Source organism: Protopterus annectens, chromosome 7.part0 (assembly GCF_019279795.1).
Source record: "Protopterus annectens isolate FY-2018-M chromosome 7.part0, PAN1.0, whole genome shotgun sequence".
NCBI lineage: Eukaryota > Metazoa > Chordata > Ceratodontiformes > Protopteridae > Protopterus > Protopterus annectens.
In genome coordinates, this window is record NC_056739.1 from 788,035,073 (window position 1) to 788,053,654 (window position 18,582).

Genomic DNA, 18,582 nt, shown 5'->3' on the forward strand with positions numbered 1-18,582 from the left:
GAACATTCCGGGAAACCTGCACAGCAAACCCTGAGCCCACATTGTTGACATCCACTACAGACAATCATCTCCCATTCTGCACATATGCCTGCAACATCACAGGAAGCACTTGCATCTGCCCACTTGTGGTGGTCAAGGGCACCAGCTATACCCAGGCTGTACGTATGGCATACTTGATGCCTGACCGAGTCAGTGTAGGCTTCACCCCCTGTCCCCCCATCAGTACATCAGGATGTCCACAGTACCTGCCTCTTCCTATATGTAGGGAACAGGTCACCACTACCATGTGAAAGTCATGGTATACATCCACCATGGGAGCCTATCACATTACAGGATGGATCCTACATGACTCCAAGCATAACCTTGCAACAACATAAGGCACTGTATTCAAAGGAGACCTGACTACCGCCTTTGTCCCAGCCATGTGAAGGACAACCATTGTCACCCTTTTACATTAAGTTGGGGTGTCCACCAATCTATCACATTATACACCCATCAGCCTAACTAGGCTGTTCTGCAAGGTTATAGCACAGTTTATAATGAACCTCATTAACAAGGTCATTGGCGACCTCCACACACTCCATCACACACAGTTAGACTTTGTGAAGTAAGGGAACATGTCTGTTACACTCTTTTAACCTCTGTGACACAGTCACCAAACCCATGGAGGGGGGGGGTGAGAGTGCACACTGCCTACCTTGACCTCGACAAAGTCTTTGACACTGTAACCCACTTGGCCGTAATAGATATACGCTCCCAAGTATGCATCATACCATATGTGGCATAATGAGGCAGGTAGATCTGTTTATAGCCGCTTCATCTCTAAAATCTGGAACTCCCTTCCAGCCCACATAATAAATAACAACTCCACCACCCAATTCAAAAAACTACTCAAAACACACTTCCTGAATCACAGATTATGTACCTGTACTACCCCTGGATAGTAACTCATATGTCTCTGTTTTCAGCAACTAGAGTAACAGCTTATCTACTGCTTTTGTAATGTATGTATGGGGTAATAGTATTACTGAACACTAAAGAAACCTAAAGGACATAGCATGTCTCTCATGTGTAGAAATGAGTTATGGAAGTTATCTACTATATCTTCTTGCTATAGTTGCTGTTAAACACCTCTATTACATGTATATATTAATGTAGCCTTTTGAATGTTGGCAAATAGACTTTTTGGTTAACTCACTATCTTATATGTACTATACTTCTATAAGAAGTATAAAGATTGTATACTCTATATATTGTTTAATGAACCTTTTGGTTAACGTGTCTTTCTCTTGTTAATGATTTTACTGCTCTGGAGCTTTTCTCCCCAGGCTTCCATTGAAAATGGACATATATCCAGTTGGACTCTCCCGGTTAACAAATGTAAAATAAAATAAATAAATAAATGTTACAGTAGAGGTATCACACTGGCACGCTGATGCGACCCAACTAATCCGCATAGGGTAATCCACCTCAAGCGGTTGACCCATAACTAGCGGCATAACCTGTTGGTCTATGTGTGGGCCTCTGTTATGTGTGATGTACACTTCTGAGGTGCAGGGCACAGCCATTGTCCTATGGCCAACCATGTCTGCAGACAACTGGATGTTGTGTGCTGTCTCCAGATTCACTAGTGATGTGGACATCTGCCTGGGGGGGGGGGGTTCTCACTCACATACATGACCGGTGCTAGAAACATGGCCTCAGGCCACATACCAGCAAATGCAGTGTCAACCCCTTTGGGGAGAGTGAAGTCCCTGCATATTGTCACAGTACTAACAACATCCTAGGTACACAATCAGTCCTGAGGGAACTGTGCACACAGGTCTATGGCAACATGACATTTTACCACCGTGTTGCTTCCGTTGTATGGTAAACCTACTACATGGTCCACCTCATACATAAGGGTATGTCATCCAGGGACATGGGGTCCTAACATCCATGTATTCCTCCCAGTAAGGCCCATTGTTGTGTAAAATGCCCTGTTCGTCATTCACCTCACACAGCACATGTAGAAGCTGGGGACATCACAGAGATTCCCCACCAGGGAATACGAGGGCTTCAAACATCTACCGTACACAGATAGGATATAAACCCTAATCATCTATCCGGTTTCATACATACGCCTCAGAGGTGACCTCTGTTTGCCATGCAAGGCAATCACGGACTTCACATTGTTGGGACTGCCACACAAGTGCAACTCAGGCTCCACTCTATTAACACACACATGCACCCTCGACCTGGTGTGTGACATCACCTGGGCTTCTTGGCGGCTCAGATGTGTGTCCGACACACTTATGCTGCTGTGGAATGGTCACCCTGTCCACCTTTGCAGGTGGAACCTGAATAACTGGATGGTTAACTGCACATACACCCTTGGGAAACCACCTGTGTCCTTGTTGGACTGGGGCTTCAGGTGCTGCCTTGCATACACATAGGCTAACATCTGGCCTAGGCATATGGGGACTCAGGACCCATAACCTAGTAACCTTGTATGCTCCTAGGTATACCAGTTGTGGCCTATGTGCTGTGACAGACTGTGTTGGTATGTGTCCACACCCATCACTGCCATCGACTGTGGTGTGTCCCCTGTGGGCAATGCTACAGTACCATTTTGTACAGCCAACATCTGACAAATAGTTGAGTGGTACTACTAGTGCATATGGACATTCCAGCAACATCTGTGCTATACAATAACTGAGAGCATTGCATATGTGGTGTAGGGTTTCCTCCTCGTAGGTGTCTGACATCTGCAGTACCCACATGTTTGTGGAATGTGTACATGTTGGGCAATATGTAATGGTTGTCTCCAGAGTGTGGGGAATGTGGCTGTGACATGCCAGATCCCTTGGAACACAGTGATGGTACATTCATATCTGGTACTGTAGTCATTCCCTTACATTGTATTCTCAGTGTGTACACACTGTTGCTGTGTCCCCCACTACTACTACCTATAACCTGCTGTCCTGCTGCAGGGGGTCAACATGTATGCTATCTGTAGCTGTCAGGCAATGAGATACAGGTGTGGAGTACATAGTGACCTTGCCAGAGTACATTGGGAACAGTGAGGGACACCTGAACAATGTTTTAATTAACCCTGTATGACACTCACAGACTGAGACGGGCTCACTTGACAGTACATGATGTAATATTCCAGCTGTATCCACCAGTAGTTACTGTCACTGTTGTACAACAGACAATGCAGTAGCATTTGTACGTGAGCTGACCGTTGCTGGGGGGACTCAGGGACCAGAGCTGTGATCTGTGTTACTGCAGACAGAGCCAAAAGGGAAGACGGTAGGTACTGGACAGCAGACTAACAGCAACATGTCATTCCAAGATATGTTGGTGAGAACTACTGTTGAAATTCCTATTTCCCACGATTGCATCCCCTCATTTGCAGTCCATTACATGGTTAATTCTATAACATACCTGGTATAGTGCTGTACTCCTTTCTGAGCAGAAATCCAGTGTTAGTTTTCCTTGGAAATCACGGTCTGTCTTCATGAAGAAAGTCACAGACCTCTTTACGATAGGCAGCAACTTACCTTTTGTAGGTAATGCTCATGAACAGGTGATTGCCTGTGTACCAGTCTGTCACTCACACTAGCTAATAGCATCCAGAGCAGCTGGGTTGCATTTTCATTAGCCAATGGCACGGAAACACACTGCTATAATTGAAGCCTTCATGTAGGCCTTGGCCCTTTTCCTGGCCTGTGAGGAGGACATTATCGAGGTGTGGGAGCTACATCATCACAGAGGGTAGGTAGAAATACTGTCCACGGTTTCGACTGATGTGGTATTGCACAGTTTTGCATGCTATGGTTAGCCATTGTTAACAGAGTTTCTGATTCTGAGGCAGTTTACTGTTTAACAATGTGTGTTGGGGTCAGTAAGGTGACAGCAGATGTGAGTGTCATAAGTCATTTTTATTTGAATGTGCATAATGCTGCACTTGATGCTGATCTGTCAGCTGTGTATGTTTGTAGGGGGAGACTGTGACACATGTCCCTGCCACCTGAACATTTCCACCCCCAACCCTTTTATGTATGGATGTTGTGTGGATGCACTGTTCTAGTTGTTTGGGAGGTATGGTAGGTCTGTAGCAGGTAACTAAACATACTGCTGCATGTGTAGCAGGCTGCAGCTGCTGCATTCTGGCCAGGAGTCATACTGGGGATTTTGAATACATTGGGCAATAGTAAGCTGTATATGCCAGTGAGGGGGCAGTGTCAGCTCTTGTGTCACAGCATGGCCAGGGTGAGGGTACCCATAACAGTCCAGGTGAAGCATGTGCCTCTGGTACATATGTTAAGTAGTAGTGCCATCCAGAGCGTGTTAGGTGATATTTAGGACACGTATTCATATTTGTGACATGTGTCACACCCTCCAGGCCTTTGACGTGCTACTGTGGGTGGCAGTGACTGCGGTAGCTGCAACCAGTTCTGCTGGACATTGCAGGGCTCAGTTATTTCTATGTTATATTGACAAGCAAGTAGTTGTCGTTCAACAGACTGGACTGTGGGCCAGGACTGTGGGTGTCCAGATGTCAGGCATGCTAGGAATGTAAAAGATAGAGCTACTGAGTCATTATTATGGGAAATGTAGTTGCAAGACATATTTGCATGCATACAGTATGTTACACAGGACTGGCATGAACATGTGTGTTTGGATGACTATGATGTGTGACACATACATGTCTGTCATGCTTATGTAATGTCAATCTGCACTGATCTGCCAGTACTTCTGTACACAGAATAAGTTTTATGACAGCCATGCCATAAGTAGGTGGCACAACTGTGGACATTCTGCAACATTCTGTGCAGTTGTCAGCTCTACCTGATATCATAGGCCTCCCGTACATCCATCAACATGTATTTGGCTGTGTACTGGTTCAGTGTCTACATCACAGGCCCAGGTAAATTGTCTTTTATCCCATTATATGTAGAAGTAGTGTGTCACTGGCAATCAGGATATGTTTGTAAAAATGCCAGTTATTCCCCAGAGCTGAGTTGGCCTAGTGGACTAATGCACTATGCTGTAGTTCAGAGGGTCCTGGGTTCAATACTTGGCAGGGGTATATATTTTTGCTGATGTGACATCACTGTAATGCATGATATAATTATAGAAACACCAGTTATTCTCCAGAGCTGAGTTGGCCTAGTAGGTTAATGCACTGTGCTGTAGTTCAGAGAGTCCTGGGTTTGAGACTTGGCAGGGGTGATTATTTTATTGATGTCCATAACAGTGTCAGAATCAGATAAGGGGAGTAAAGCAGTTCTAAGCAGGTTTGTGTAGGTGTGTGTGACGCACAGAGATGCTAAGCAATGCTTAGCCCCACTTAAACCTGCGCTATTTCTAAAATAAGAAAAGAAAAAAGGGGTGATAGGAAAATGGTAAAATGGGGGCAAGCGGGGGGAAAAGCAATATGAAAGGCAGATAGGAATATGCAGGACAGGTGTAGGAAAGGAACATTGCTATCCATTTCTTGTACAGCAACAGCTGTGCATGTTGTGGACAGTTTGGAAAATGGACCCTCACACCCCACAGGGAGGGGTGTGGGCGACATAACTTTGTTGATTAATTGCTGGGATAATTGATTAATGGCAGTGTATATGGGGTTGAAATGGAGAGCTATATATGGCGCGATATATATATATATATATATATATATATATATATATATTTTTTTTTTTTTTGCAGGACAGATGCCTTTTTTTTTTTTTTAAATGAGAGTGTGGAATGTTGGGAAAGGGTTGTAGGTATGTTTGGGGAGGTAAGTTGGGTAGGAGAGATTGCTTTTGCAGATGGACAAGACAGCAGACAGGGGTGGTGTATGACATGAGGGGGATAAACACCTTGGAGGGGAGGGTACTTGAGAATCAGAGGACTAAGTGCCCCCAAATGGCAACAGTGGAACTGAACTCCCCACTCATGGGCAGTCACCACTGCTCCTTCACAGCCCCGAAGGTGGCTGTGCTGGGAGCTGGGTGCTGGGGATGGTCTGCCCCTCCAGGTGCGCCAGTCTGCCCTCAATCTGATGCAGTCGGTCATCCAAATTGTGCTGGATAGCCCTGTGCACCATCCCTGGGAAGTGATTCCATGTTGTCACCTGGAATCAATTCCCAGAGATGGTGCGTAGGGTTATCCTGCACACCATTCCTGGGAACTGATTTCAGGATGTTGTCACCTGAAATCAGTTCCCAGGGATGGTGCACTGGATAACCCTGCACATGATCCCTGGGAACTGATTTCAGGTGACAACATCCTCTACACGCCCTCGCCCGGGGGGAGGGGGGGTAGGCCCCATCCCCTGAGGTGGTTCTACCCGTGGGTGGTGCAGGACCAATGGAGGAGGCAGTTCCTGCTTGTGGGACCCGGTGCCATGGCCAGATGAGGTGGGATAGGCAGATCCGCCAGAACTGCCCTACCCATTCGTGCTATGGTGTTGAGGTTTGTCAAAGTGTATTGGTTAGTCATGAACAGAACATTTCAGTGTTAGTTATAACAGCATGCGTGGGTGTTCCAGTTAACCTAGAACAACAGGCATAAATGGAATAACAGTCATTAGTGTGACAGGATGCCAGTGACAGTTACAGCAAAAGGCCAACAACATTGGTATTTCAGCAAGGTATATTAGTATGCAACCATTGTAATATATAACCAGTAATACAGCACAAGGCCCAACATTATTTTTTGAGAACAACATATATGAAAATGGAACCATACCCGTAGTATAAGAATAATAATTTGTGATGCAGATAAGTGGTGGGGGAGAGAAAGACATTCCATTACCAACTGTCTAGGCTATATTTTTCACACAGTACTGCTCAATACTGTATAGGTCTGCCCTTACTTTATGTCCACAAGTGCCTTAGAGCTTCTGTTGCAAGTACATACCTCTCAAGTTATCCAGAGGAGATGGTATTGGCCAAGCTGTAACACCTACAGGTACATAACTACAGGGGACTGTTATATGTCAGGGAAACATATATGATTACCAAGGTGTACTCTGCACTGATGTTGTGTGAGTGTGCTACTGGCATACTTCAACTGGGTTTATATCTGTATCCAAGGTTTTTGGCAGCAATGATCACTATTTGTGACAGCATGACACTTGAGAGACATGTATTGTGCATGGTACAGAGAGTTTACACTTATCCTGCTGTCATTGGCAGGCTCGGGGTTAGGCTATCAACAGACATTCACAGACACACCAGGCATACAGCCATACCAACAATAGACCATTTAATTTGTCTTATTAACTTGGAATAGTACTGTACTTCATGTCATTTTATTTAATGGAGTCTTATCACCTTGCTGAGAAATGCTGTTTACGCACTAGTATATCTGGACACAGACATTGTAGTAGCTATATGTAGAGTATACTAAACATTTATTTACCTTTAAGTCCCCTGGGGAGAATATCTGTTAACAATACATAACTGTTTCTGTAAATAGTCAGTACTACTTGTCTGTTACTATAAATATATTTTAGCATCTGTCCATGGATTCAAACCCTGGTCTGTGTGTGGCAAAATGAACAGCATATATATTGTTCATCACACTAAGCTAGTGGGTCACCACTGTGTGTTGATTGAATGATATGCACCTAAAGCTCACCTGGTGACAAAGTGTGACCTGGTAATATAGGTAGAGTGTCACACAAGACTGCAGTGACAGTTGAACATACATGCATGACATTCATGCATGACAGAGATATTAGGTGAACTGTATATTAATACTTGAAATGTAGGTGTACACAATTAACTCCTAGTGGATGGAATATGTGTGATCTGTACAGACCGTAGCAGGGTGCTGGGTTGCCTACCTGACCCATATACATTTGGAGATGGTATATTTGCAGTCTATAGCTATTACACTTTCATACTTGCCTGGATCAGCGTACCTGCGTTCAGGGATGCATATAGCTGAAATGCAAAGGTTTACACAAGACAATCCTGGAAGAAACACACTATATTACCTTACACAGTACTACCGTAGGTTCAGATCTTAGTGCAGAACAAATATCATATTGCATTATATCATGTAGTACAGCTCCACATCTACACTTTAGCGTGACAGTTATTTATTGGATAGCCTTCGGTCACTTCATAGTGTTATACCCATGTTTACTTCACAAAACCCGTAATATTTGATTTCTTGAACAACAGCCCAGAATACACACAGCAATTGGCAGAACACAGATTTATTGAGGGTGACATGACACAGTGACTGGTTTACAGCTGACAATCTTTATTATTCTACGCTTTAAATAATGCAAGCATTGGAAGACATCTGTTGTTACACAATCTATGCATTACTACCTTTATTTCTTCACAATTCTGACTGCACTTGTACAGTATTTCTTGTAGATTAGGAATGCAGTTAATTTATTCCCTTCACATTTTCAATGCCGGTGTACTTTATTACCAGAACATGTATTATTAGTACAGTATACACATTATTCCCAACCATTATTAATGCTGTATTACCTTTGTTAACAGTAACATGTTTCATGCTTTCATCTATATTGAACTGTACCCGGCAATACTCACTTATATCAGTCCAGGTCTATATACACATTCATTGCAGTACACTCACAACAGAATACCTACTGGCAGTTACTACTGTACTCTTTCTTAATTAGATTACTATATATTGCAAGATATGTCTATACTCACCATACTATCGGAGCATCCTGTTCAGGCACTCTGTGTGGACCTTGAGGTTGCAAGCCCTTTCCTCTGAAGCTGTGTGGGGGGGGCACACCATTATGCGTACCTGTCTATCAGATATTCATACCAGAATTAGGTAGATCAATGGTTCCTGTACTTACAAACTTCTGGGACATTGTGGTCCTGAGCGTCTTGGATCCATTGGGCCAAGAGCTCAGCCTTCCTTCTCTTCAGGTTGTCATAATGATGGCTCACCTGCTTGCCAGTGTGGGGGATTCCAGTTGTAGTGGTGAGGTCATGTGCCAGATGGTCCCAGGCCCCTGACTTGCATTCATAGCCCTGGTACTGGCCCTGCAGCAGCCGGTCGCCATGGTCTTTAGCAAGAAGCCTAACCATGACCCTGGACTCCAAAATGCCCCAGCACTGTGCCCGGAAGCACGCACCCTCTCCAACTCTAGCCATAGCTCCTGCAGTTATTAAACTCCAACAGGTTTTGGCTGTATTCCCACCTGTTCAGCTTAAATAAGGCTGATTTCCCACCCTTTGCCACCATTGGACCATTTTTAAAAATGCTAAGTGAAGCTTAGCACCGGGCAAACCTGCTGAGCTTAGTTGAGCTTAGTTAAGGACCTGAGAACTGCTTAAACTCAGATTGTTTAGCAGTGCCCAAACCAGCTAAGCAGAGCTGCGCGTTGCTAAGTACTGCTAAAACAGGTCCTGTTTAAGCATTGCTTGGCATGGCTTAGCAATGCTTAGTAGAGCTTATCTATGGGCAAACCAGAGTTTTTCATAAATATAAAAAACAATTACTGAAAGTAATTATTCATTAATGATGCTCTTATTATGTATATCTCTTTTACTTTATATCTCCTAAACATAGCATTTCACTACATTATCTTGGAGTGTAACTTTGATGTATTGGGCAATTGTGTGAAACTGGGGATTTTATTCTCGGGTCTTCATTAAGCATGGGCTTCTGGTCCAGATGGACTAACCCGGTTGACAAATGTCAATGTATCCATAAAATAAATAAATAAATAAATAAAATTTCCCTATCGCGTGTGAAAAGCTGAATGGCCTGTATTAGAATTGTGCACCTACTGCACATGAAGCCGTCACTCTAACCCTTCAGCTAACGAGGATAAGATGATTAGTTATACAGTTCTGTATAGCTCTCAGTTATGTTTAAGCACTGCTGAGCAACATGCCGCACAACGCAAACCCATTCAGCTATGCTTAAATTTGACCTTTTCCATTAAAATTAAAAGCATCCGGTTTCTATTTTTAGATGTCTGGCACGTGTTTATTGCTAAGCACTGTGCCTCGCAAACACAAGATGCAAATAAATTAAAAAACAAAGGAAAATGACATTTTCACATTTATATTTCAGTGCCATCTGACACTTTGACAGTACAAGTGTTGTGTTACTGACGCTGTAACACACCCCCTACAAATAAAAAAATTGGTCAAGTTAACACAATTCAGTGCCATCCGACACTTTGACAGTACAGGGGTGTGTGTTACGGACACTTTAACACACCCCCTACAAATAAACAAAAAAGTGGCCAAGTAAACACTTTTAGCATTTCTATTTCAGTGCCGTCTGGCATTTTGATGTTACAGGGGGTGTGTTACACATCTCCGAGCACTGTAACACACCCCCTTCACTGATTCAGTAACCATGTACACAGCTCTCGCTCAGTAGTGTGCCTTCATTAATATGCAAGGCATGCTGCGAGGGGGAGCTGCAGACATGGCCACGGTACACTCCGTGTAGGGCTTGCACCATTCCTACATGGAGTTTATTAAATCTGGGTGATACTTATTTCTGAGCTTAGACAACTGCAACTGCATGGAGACAGGCTGGACAAGCAGCAGAGAGGCTAACACAGTGGAGGGAAGTACTTATGATGAGAAGTAGCGTACATAAGCAGTGGAAAAATCTAAAGCAGTACAAGGAATAAGAAAGTATAGTAAACGATAAATGGAGAAGGTTGGAGAGAAATATAGAAGGCTATAAGAGAATGAAGAACTGGTGGAAGGAATTAGGCTTGTCAGTTAAATGACTCTCTTCAAGAGGAATCTTGATGAGTGGATGGGAGATCGTAGGTTTACCCCGGGTATCACTTCTGTGTCACTGTTAGACAGAGGCACAGTATACTAACCTTGAAAAAGGGCATAGCAAAATTAATTTAATATGGGTGGCGAAAGCCATACACACTCTGGCTAGGCTTATAAATGCCCTAGGGCAGATAGCCTAGTATGAACCTATAAACCTAACAAAGACGGTATTGACAGTGTAGAAACACTGAGATTCAGTAATACCGGACTGCAAACAATATGTGTGTGGGTGTGTCTGTGTGTGTGTGTGTGTGTGTGTGTGTGTGTGTGTGTGTGTGTGTGTGTGTGTACTCTGTTTTTTGGAGGGGGGGGGTACCTTAGTTGTGACTTTCCAGTCAACTTGATAAATGAAGCTTATCTGAAAAAGATAGCATATGATTATGGCCTGCCCTCCAGGTCCACTGATTTAGTTATGAACGCTGATATCTGTGGCCAATGTTAAATGCCAATATCAAAAATGGAACTGTTGTTCTAGTGTCTGCATTCTTTGAAATACTGAACACATAGTGACTAGGGGTCCTTCCACAAACCTGTATTATTCTACAGCTCCTCCATGGTGTCCAGCTGGCTAATTAATAATCTAAAAATTGTGCGAGCACAGCGGGTACATGCCGTGTTGTTCATAGTCACATTTTGATCTGGATCGGACACCCCAGCTTTAGTTTCTGAGTCTGGCACTTGATAGTTGCAATTAGTTTCATAACCTGCATGTCACTGATAAAGTTATACCTGCTTTTTCGATTTCAGGTAATAGTCTGTGACTGGAGGGGTGGAGGACAGAATGTATGGCCACAAAATTTAGGTCTCTTTGTTCATTTTTTCTGCCATAGTGACTAGTACTAAAATACTGGTTGCTGTTCACTACAATTTCACTTTAAAAAGCCAAATTTTTTAAGCACAATTTAAAGTTTTGTATGATAGACAAATGACACAAAAGCACTCAAACTTAGCACTGCTGTTTTAAAGGACATATTTAGATCATTTTGGTGCTATCAGGGTAAAAAAGAAAATTAAATACAGGTAAATTGTGCTGTTTTTGCTATCCTATTTAACTGTTTTTCTTCACTGGATTTCCTTTGCAGATTTAGTAGCATCTGCCTGCTGCCTTTGATTAAAGTGTTCCTACGTGTAGGCAGAAAATGAAAAGGAAAGGAGTTTTTGTGGTATTGGACTAACTTGGGTATTTCACAACTGTGCTCCTAGGTATGAAAGGGTTCTGTCTCCTTGTATGTTTTATCATGCTTAGCAGAGAATACCTCACACACACACACACACACACACACACACACACACACACACACACACACACACACACTAGATCTCAGGACTTGAGTGAGCATCCCTGTTTTAAGCAGACTCCTGGGAGGTAGCATACATGTACAGAAAATTCTGGAGTTAGCTGACTAAAAGGGAGTTGCCCGTCAGTGCCCGAGAGATGCTTTACTAGCACCTGGCAGAGATAGTTGTCTAGGATGGTATGTGATAAATCAAAAGCTGCTTTTTTAACAGAATTCTCCAAGCCGCTAAGCTGTGGAGGTGATCAGTGTGTGTGTGTGTGTGTGTGTGTGTGTGTGTGTATGTATATATATATATATATATATATATATATATATATATATATATATATATTTGGATTTGTTCAAAGGGAAAAAAATGACTTTGAGACCTGGGGACTAAAGAAGGGTACCAATATTATTTGATGGTGTCAGCTGTATGGGAAAATATTGAAATGTACAAAAAAGGGAGAATATTAGTCCTATAATCCACCTTTATTTGTTTTGTGTGTATGCTGAAATCCATTTGTCTTATGTTCAGAAGTGAAGTACAATGGATTTTTGCTCTGTCAGAAGAACGTTTTAGCTTTTGCATTGACTAATTTCCTTACTCATTGTTGTAGGTGTAGTACTCGCAGTTGTTATTTTCATTTGCGTTAAATTCTGTAGCAATTTCTGCTGTAGAGTAACCATCTTTTCTGTGAATCAGTGCTTCTTTGTAGCATCTGCCCTGGTAAATTGTGGAGAAACCATAACGTGGCACATAATACCTTTGTCTGGCACGCCAGTCCTAATATGTTACTGGGCATGGAAACTGCAAGTCTTTAGGGAAAATTATAATAATGTATTTGAGACTTTGTTAATGTTTTATCGCTGTTCTCAGTATACTAGTGAGACATTTCTCTCATTTGTTGCTGGACTTTAGACGGTAAAGAATGAGTCTAAAACAGAATGCCACTTGTTTAAAAGTATAACCACAATGTGTACATTGTCATGTGTGGGAGGAAGGCTGTACCTTACCACTGCTGTATTTTTCTACAAGGGGATTGAGGGTTGGCATAATGATTAAGTTTTTTGCATTGCAAACACAAGGTACAAGGTTTGATTCTTAAATGGGATAATTGGCTAAGCTTAAAAGGGCCCACAGGCCATAGTATTGAGCTATGAACCTATGGACCCAGCATGTGTGCACATAATAAAATTACCGGGAGTGGGTGGGTAAAGGAGTATCACAGAGAGAGAAGGTTTTGGAGACTTTGTAATGTTAAATGAGGTGCAGGATTTCATAGTAGGTGTCGTTTATGTTGGTGCTGTTGTTTCTGTAGGTGCAAGTATAGGCAGCACCTCTCTCAAGCTGCCATAATGGCCCCCCCAGATCATTGCCACAGGGACACAATGAGTAAATCACAAAGCTGCACAAAAAACTGTATCTGCTTTTAACATGTACTGTAGTGCTGTCCATATTTTATCATTTTCATATGGTATAGTAATGGAGAGCGAGTAGGTAGCAGGACATGAAATGATCATATAAGCCAGTTATATTGACTGTTATTGGCTTTATATGATCATTGCTATAAATAGCCGGGTAGCGGTGTGAACGTATAAAATTATAGCTGCCACTAAGGTATATGACAGTTGCTGGTGATATTAACATCAAGGCAGTGATGATGTTTGCTCACTTACAGGTATTGGAAATTAAATACATGAACATGAATCCAGCATGGAAGCTGAAGGGTTGAAGATGAGCTACGTTACTAGCAGCTGTGTTTATTGAAGATGAAGGCTTGCTTATTACTGTTAGGCACAGCACCAGTACGGACATTGACAAAACAATTTCAACACTGCTGTTTATTATAGTATTGCTTTCCCTTGACTCCTGGCTTGTACGGTACTCCTTCTTTGACTTCTGCAGTTCACCGGTGTTCCTTACTTTAAAATAAAAAGGAAAGTACATGTTTTAAATTGTGTAGCCCTACTTCATTTTCTGCATTCTTATTATTTTTTCTGTATCTCTGTAGCCATAATTCTAGTTTGTCCCAAGTGACTGCATCATCTCTCCTCGTTTATTATTGAATTGACTGCCTTCTGCTTCCTGCTTATAGAACCCTTCATACCTCCTCTGTCTGTGCTTTGATTGCCTTTAGAAATTAACATGACTTACTGTGTACTTTTCTCGTCTCTGCCCCTGCGCTGACCTGTAAAAGCATGTGTGTTCTACTGCTCCCCTCATTGTAAGATATTGATAGTACCCTTTGCTTGCTGCTCAGAAACTTTCAGCATTTCTAATATCAGCTAACAGCTTTGTTTACATGTCCCTAACAATGGTCTTGCAAACCACCATACTGAAAGTCTGTGTTTTATGTAGCATATGACAACTACCACTTAGCCCATGTACTATGTCAAGCCTGTAGACAGAAGCATTGTATTGTTGGCATTTTACTGTGTGGGACTTCCAGGGTCTTAACTGAAAAGCAGCTTTGTTTAATGCAGCTGCACTGGGTCGGAATACAGTTAATGTGTGTGTGTGTGTGTGTGGGGTGGGGGGGGGGGGATACAGCCCAGCGGTGTGTATCTGTCTGCTGACAGAAATTTGTTATTGGGCAGGTTGCATGTATAGATTACTGATGACAGAGGTTAAGTTTGGGGATACATATGTATCTTTGATGGCGGAAGCTTAATTTGGGGAGAGATACACTCCTGTTTTATGTAGCTGTGTGGGTAACAGAAGTTACATTTGAGTGAATGTGCACTGCTGTCTGGCAGTAGATATTTAGTTTGGGGAAATTGCTTCTGGTTTATGTAGTTCTGTAGTAACATGTTTAGTGTGGGGGACAGAGCCCTGCTGTATACATCTGTCCATCAACATTCATTAGGTAGGGATGAATGTAACATTGTTAATGGTAGCGTACACTTTGCATTGCCTTGAGCAGCACACACTTCACAGCTGTATCATGAGATAGTGTCACTCAAACACTGCTGCCCACCACCATCAGGAACATGAAGTTATGGGCTGTATAACAGGGACTAAATTAGGGATGGGTGTATGTCACCACTGTGCCAGCTCTGGCAATGACATGCTGTGATCCATAATGTCCAGCTAGTTTAGAACCTGTATCCAAGTTATTTTAAGGTGGCAAGCTTTTTAAATTTATATGATAGGGACATTATTCCTATCTCAGGAGCCCAATTCTCAATATAGTGGGAGAGACTGTCTTTTTGTAAGCTCTTCAGGTGTCTCCACTGTTGTGAAAATACAACCACTATTTACAAGTCACATCTGACGCCAGTAGTGATCCCATGAACAGCTGTCACCATGCATGCAGTTTACTAGGCAGCTATGGAGTGGAAGTACATTTCCTGCCCCTTCTTCTTCATCGCACACACATTGCATGTACACTGTCAATTTGCTCACTGCTTGCCTTTTTGGAGGTGGGAAGAAACCACAGTACCAGGAAAAAAACAATGCAAACACAAGAAAGATATGCAGATGGTTCACAGAAGGCACCCCAGCCAAGATTTGAACTGGAGAACCTCTTGCTGTGAGTTGACAGTGCTACTTGCTGCATCACTGTGTCAGATGTCATATAATACTGTTAAAACATTGTAATGTGTAATGTTATAGTAATTATAATATATTATTAAAGTAATATTAATAATGTAATGTTATAAAATGTTATAATGTATGTAAAGCCATACATGCTCACATATCTGTAGAGTAAAAATGCTTTCTATAATCTTCTACGGTGTGAAATATTGATAGTAATATAGACATCTGAATGCCTGTAACATTACAGTGATATGACAATTCTACAATGCATTGGCATTTATCCATAACTCATTTTTCTTTCTTTACTTACACATTTTATGTCATATATTCTTCTGATATTTTTTTTAAACATCCAGAATCTATTCAGATTTTGCACAGTAATGGAAATTGTGTTGTTATGAATCTGTTAACAATGCTGGAATTGCTTACTTGTCCTACATGCATCGTTGTATTTTTATGTTTCCAAAATGAAAACAACGGTCCAGGCACACTGAAGACGGCTGAGAATAAATTTATTATAAAATTTAATATACAAGCGCTTTCACCCTCCCCAAGTGCAAGGATTTTTCAAGTAATAAGAAATAACTAAAGTTCTTCTATTTAAATACCCTTTAACCTCTAAAAAGGCACCAATTCTTTAAAGAAACAATGTTTTTTTAAGAAACCAAACCATTTAAAGAGACCAAAGTAACCAAAGTGTTTAAAAAGACATATCCTTCTTATTTTTATGTTTTCCATAAAATGGTACTGTTGTCTACTTGTTCTGCGTTGTAGCTGAGAAGGGTGTCTGGACCAGGCCATTCACCCGGTTAACAAAGTAAGAAATTAAATAAGGCATTCCTACATACCCAGGGCCATAGGCCCTATCCTAATTTCCTCCTGTTCTGTCCCGGCTGACCTGATGAAACACATGCTTCCTTCCTTCAGGCAGAAGCACTTCACTATGCATTGATCTCCTCTCCTCCTGTTCAGCACCCACCGGTATGAGTATAGGTACTGGCATGATGTCGGTAGTGGTATCCCATGCCCCAGTCCCCCTAGCAGGCTCCTTTAAATGTTGTGACAAAATGCAGATTGTTTTGCTGCAGATTTCTGGAACAAGTCAAGCCGTCTCTCAGCCTTTCCAAGGTCAAGCAGTGTTATTCCATGAGGGGTAGCACAGAAAGAAACCAATGGGAAGTACTGCTGAAGTTTGTTATTAATAACTTTCCTGCTGTACTGCAATAAGTCTCTGTTTTACTTAACGGTGGCTGTCAGACTATAACATGAAGATTTTTTTTTAAGTAAATATCTAAACATTTGTATTTTAATGAAAAGTGGTATTTTTATTGCACTGAATGAATGCTGCCATCCTAACTTAACTTCCTCAGGATACATGTATATATGTTTACTGGCACATTCATGGCTCTCTTTTATGTTTATGGGTCTGGGGTGGGTCCTGTTTCCAGTGGGACCCAGTATTTTAGGCTTAGCCATGTGTCATTTGCTGTCAGTGCCTACCCACCCTAAATAATGTCTGTGGTAGCAGTTAAACTGCCGAGATCCATCAGTAAGGTAGCATTGTAGCTGCAACCTGTTCACAAATGGCAGCCTAATGCCATTCAGCCTGTGCTAATGTTAACCTTTCATAGTTCTACAAGTCTAACTAGCCAGTATGTGATGAGAGGGAGAGAGAAGCAAGTTAGAGGCCTCACTTCATGTCATGATCATGGCACAGGACAGCATGTAACACGGAAATGACAATTGACAGTATATGCCGCCTGTTCCTCTGTGGTTCAGTTATGCAGAACCCAGAGGACTTTTAGGCTGTTTCCATTTTCACAGTGTCATCCAAGCCATTAGTTGGCACTCTTTATTAAGCCTTGTTATTGTTATACCTTGAAAAAGGTATGAGGTGTGGGCCGAACCACTGCCAGGTGTAGAAATGGGGAGTATTTACTCAGAAGGCAGTGTGGCACATTTTTTCCAGTTGCTTTGCAGTGTCTGTTGGGATTACAAACAGTGGTTTCATAGTGTGTCCGCATGTGCTTTACAAATACTATAATATTGTTGACCTTCTCTCTCAACTCAGCTACCCATCTGACCTGGGATGATTATGCAGGGGAAGTGTGCTACTTTATGCTTTTTGTTACAGAAGAGCACCAGTTTAGTTTTTGCTACATTAAAAGTGAGATCTAAAGATCCTGTTTCTCTGCCTTTGAAGAACAGCCTGTACTTTGTTTTGAATAACAGATGCTGACTCGCACACAGTAAATGTGGAGTTGTCAGCTTATTGGGTAAGGGATGCAATTCCCAGTACCTAAGCAAAATTTAATTATCAAATGAGTAAAGTAAGAGGGACCAGACGGATCCCTGAATGAGTGCTTTCCCAAACAGGAGAGGTTCAGATAAAGGGTTCTTCTATATTTTGATGTTTATTCTAATTAGATTCACTAGAACTTGAAACCAGTCGAAAGCAAGCATACCTCCCAAAGCAAATTCCTCACACTGTATGTTTGGGAAAATCACCAACATTTTTTTTTTTTTTTGCAGGAAGAGAAAAGGACAACACCCCTCCCGGCATCTCCCATGTGGGGGACTTTACCCCCTGACACACTCCCTGAGATATTGACATAGGAATGGATATATACATGCATACTAAATCCATGGTTGCACATACCTTGAAGGAAGCAGAAATCACCCTTATAGGGTGAAACATGGCTCACACTACTGCGGTCTTTCACCAGACCTAAAACACAGCATACACATTCTGGGAACCGATCCTTTGGATGTGTGTGTATGTTTAGAGCTGTAAACTTTATTTCCACTACAGCAAAAGAAGCTTGTAATCTTTAGTTAAAAGAGATACGCACAAACATGCACAGACAATTTAAACTATATGCTTTGATAAACATCTGGAATGTATCTAAGCAGTTTTTGTCAGTCTTTTCTCAAATAACTTTGTTTCCCCATCTTTTTTCTTAGT

General features: G+C 42.0%; 1 protein-coding gene across 2 annotated transcripts in view; it reads left to right on the forward strand.

Annotated features, from left to right (window-relative positions):
- Positions 1–18,582, forward strand: part of LOC122806691 (ephrin-B2-like) — a 988,190-nt gene that overhangs the window by 333,633 nt on the left and 635,975 nt on the right. The gene's annotated exons all lie outside the window — the stretch shown is intronic.